The sequence below is a fragment of the Corvus cornix genome, chromosome 4A (assembly GCF_000738735.6).
Source record: "Corvus cornix cornix isolate S_Up_H32 chromosome 4A, ASM73873v5, whole genome shotgun sequence".
Lineage (NCBI taxonomy): Eukaryota > Metazoa > Chordata > Aves > Passeriformes > Corvidae > Corvus > Corvus cornix.
This window is the reverse complement of record NC_047058.1, coordinates 7,976,991-7,981,335: the sequence shown is the minus strand read 5'-3', so window position 1 is coordinate 7,981,335 and position 4,345 is coordinate 7,976,991.

Sequence of the window (4,345 nt, the reverse complement as noted above, 5' to 3'; positions counted from 1 at the left end):
ATGGGATGGTTTCACAGAGATTACTTCTGAAGCACCAAACACAGCAATAGGTCACTCACAGACAGACGTAACAGTGACAGCAATCACAATAACTGAATTAATTTCCTGCCAAATGTTCCTTTTATGACATGGCGGATTTTGTTTAAGATAGTTGGTCCTCTGTTTTGTTTGGAGAACAGTGTGGTACCTACCTGGAGTACTACTAATGAGATTGTATCTAGTAGGCTAATGAGAAAGGGTCAGATTGAATATAAAGAAAACCCTATTTTCATTGAATGATAAAATCATTAGGAGAGCAACATTTGGACCTTTTCAGGACTAAAGCAAAATATCTGATGGGTGCAGGCACTCACTTTGATGTAGGAAAAATATTATTACACCTTAAAGCATATAAAAGGGTGTACCAAAAGCTTATGCACATATCTCCAGTCACACTCATAGTTACAGGGAAAGACAGCAGCATCCTGTGTTAACCTGGGCTCATTAACAGCATGAGCAATCACGACTATAACATCACTGCCAGCTTCTCCATCAGTACTGAAAGCAAATATATAACTCTAGCCTCTTCAAAGTGAGCACAAACTTCTGCAGCCTTCAAGCATTCAAATTGCATGAAAGAAAATACTCAGTTTGGAAATCTGTCATGTTAATGAGAAACTACCACAGCATCAACTGGGTGTCAGCCCCTGAATCTACCTCTAGAGTCATTGCATATTGTGACCATTTGGTAATAGACTCAAAGCAACTGACTACACAAATAAATCTTTCAGTAGTTTCACAGAGTGTGAGGGTTTGCTCAAAAGAAGGTAATTTCTAAAGAGTAAAATCTTTGAGTAGATGAAGAAAAGTTATGTAAAACAGATATTGTTTTCATCTGCTCATTCATGATGAAAACATAATTACATTAAACTTCAAACTCATTCCCCTGCCTTTTTTATTAGGGAGAGTTTTAAATCTGTCAAAAAATGGTATGAAGTTGCAAACCACTAAACCTGCTAAGCTCTGCCCAGAGTGTTTAACCCTGGAAACCAAGTTACTTAATCAGTCCATTCTTTCCTATGCTGGTAGAACTTGCTGCCCACTGTCTACCAATGTTTCCAGGGTTGATACAGAGCAAAGAAAGCTGCTGCCAGGCCTGACAACACTAAGGGAAGCCATCTGGAAATACGTTTTTAGAATTCCATCTTCCTACCAGTCTCAGCATCATTGCTTTTGTTAGCTTGGAGAGGCCAGGATGGCTGGGATGGCTGTCAGGACAGCAGCACTGAGGCTCCAGCATGGAGGTTGTGAGCTAGGAGGAAATGGGGGTACATGGCCGTGGAGCTGCCACAATGAGACTAAGGATGGTGATAGGCTTTGCTGAGCAGGAGAAGACTTGCACAGGCGTCCAGAGAGGCATCCCTTTGCGAACCAGCCCGTAAGGAGATCTTTGGGGTGTCTCTCCTGGCTCATGTGCCCCTTCTTGGTCTCTCTGTCCTCTGTATAAAATGCTGAGTAATGCAGCCCTTGGGCACTTTATCATATTTTAAATATTCCTAGGACCTTTTGCAATGGCAGGGCATGTTACATAATCCTGAAGGATAACTTTTTTTGGTTGTTTTAAAATATTTTCCCACAGTTAACAATTTAGCTATTCAGTTAACCACTAGACTATAAAATTATTTTAGGCAGAAGTAGCACATAAAAATATTTTTCCTCTTAAACCAACATTGTCACTTTGAATTGAATCAGCTGAATAACTTATTATTTGGTGCAGATTTACCATGTTTGGTATACAACGTAAGTTTTAACATGTATGAGATACAAGGATATGTTGCTCTAATGACTTGAGCTGCAGCTTGATAAAGTAGTTTTCTGTCTTTGCCTACAGACTGAAGTAGCTAGTTACTGCATGCATAAAACTGGTTTTGTTTCTGGTATTGCACTGAATTTGCTGTGTGTGGCTGCAGACATTAGCCAACTTCAGATAATGAGAGATATTAATGACACATAGTTGAATATTGAGCCAAATGACCGTTAATTTGGCAAATGCAAATTCTAGCATCTATCACCCTCTGCTGGGTATAAAGGAGTAAAACTCTCAGAAGCCCTTTGTGAGCAGCTGTGTGATCCATAGGCATGGATGGATGCCAAGAATTCCTACTCTGAGATTTTTAAGCAAAACTGTTCAACATCTGTCTTTTAAATTTTCATGAGTTCTTTTAAGGTGGACAGTAGTGTGATATTCTTTCTTGGGCTAGGAGATACCTGAAGATCTTCAGCATTTGCACAGCCTCTTGTGAAACATGAGACATCTTACAGGCTTAAAATGCAGGGTTCTGAATTCTATGGACAACTTCCACTTTAGTGGAATATCTCTATAATACCTTGGGAATTACAGAACCATGACAGGTCTGTCAGATTTTAGCCACTCAGAGAATTTTGCATGACCCTGTGTAGTGGAGGCTGGCTGGATGCCAGGCACCCACCAAAGCCACTCTCTCACTCCCCTCCACAAACTGGACAGGGGAGAGAAAATTTAACAAAAAAATTTAACAAAATTTAACAAATTTATCTCATATTGCGATAATGACCAGGGAGAGATCACTCACTAAATATGGCCATGGACAAAGCAGGTTCAACTTAGACATTTGAATTAAATTTATTACTAAATAAAATCAGAGCGTGATAATGAGAAGAAAAATAAAACCTTAACAATACCTTCCCCCTACCCTCCCTCGTTCTCCACTCTACCTCCTTCCCCTGTGGGGCAGGGAGACAGGGAATGGGGGTTATGGTCAGTTCATCACCTGTGGTTTCTCCTGCTACACAGGGAGTAGTTCCCCTGCTCCTCCATGGGATCCCTCCTACAGGAGACACTTCTCCATGAACTTCTCCAGTGAGAGTCCGTCTCATGAGCAGCAACTCCCTGAGAACTGCTGCCATGTGAGCCCATCCCACAGGGAGCAGTCCTCCCTGAACTGCTGCAGCATGCGTCACTCTTCCATGGGGTGCAGTCCTTTAAGGACAGGCTGCTCCAGGGTGGGCTCCTCTCTCCATGGGCAAAGAATTTTAAAGACAATAATTTTCCTCATCCTTTCTGTGAGATACTTGCTTTGTGGCTCTGGGGTGTGTGTGTGAAATGTGAAGACATACCCGATGTCAGAATGGTATGCCTTATACACATTAACCTGCAGCATTTAAATGACACATCATGAGCAATTGCATGGCTTTTGGGAAATTACCAGCACATCTTGTTGCCAACAAATAATAACAGTAACATGAAAGCTCTTTGCTGCAGACCAGAGACCTTTCCTATCTATGTACAACCTCAAGTGTACTTCAAAACCCTCTGCGAATCTGGCACATTGCGCTGTACCAAGGAGATTAGAAGAATCAAGACCAAGGGTGTTTGACTTTGATGTGGATACTTCTAAAACCAAGAGGGCCGAATAATAGTAACTGCACACAATTGACACCTGGTGAAAGAATACTTTTGGCTGATCATAGTAATGCTTTGGGCTGATCATAGTGTCCTTAGGGTTAGGACTGTCACACATAATGGTCTCACTTGATAGCAGGTCCCTTTCAAAAAGGTGCCACAGGGAAACTGAAGTGCCATTGTCCAGTGCTGGGCTTTTCCAGTGATATGTAGAGCAGGTATTAGTGAAATGCAAGTGTTGAGATTCAGTTAAGCAAGAAACTGGCCTGAAGGTTATCACGAGTATCACTGTAAACCAAGTGTAATAGGTTATTATGATCACCTCAAAATGGTGTACTGGAGTCTGGAATTTATTGTAACAAGAAAACCAAACGCAAGTTTTGACCTTGGAGACATTCTTGGCCCTTAGATCAAACCTGTTGAAGGAATGAACAGAAAACCAGAGAGCTTTCCTGTAACCTGCTTAGACTCACTGGATATTTCAAATCCAAATTCCCAGTTATCACAGTTGAGCTTCTTCACAAAACATAGCTATCATTGGACTTGCCTTTGAAACCTACTGAGAGAGAGCCTGAAAAACAGAAAAATCAACTCTCCTCTTCTTCAAGAGGCATAAATCCCCTATTTCTTCAACTGAAATTTAGCAAAATAAAAATAGAGGGGAAACAGATATTGTTTGCATAGAAGGTGACCAACATATAATGAAAAATAACTGAATTCCTAGGAAAAGATAGATGTTCCTAAATATTTGCAGCTCCCATGCCTCAGCAAACACAATGGAGCAGATCTGTGGAGAACTTATTTTCTACACGAAATAAGTGTACAAGTGAAATATTACTAAGAGGTAGAGATCTTCAGCTGAGTGGTGCTTAAAGACAAACAAGCTCCCTTCCTCAGTGGACAGATATTAGCTGGAGGTCAGTC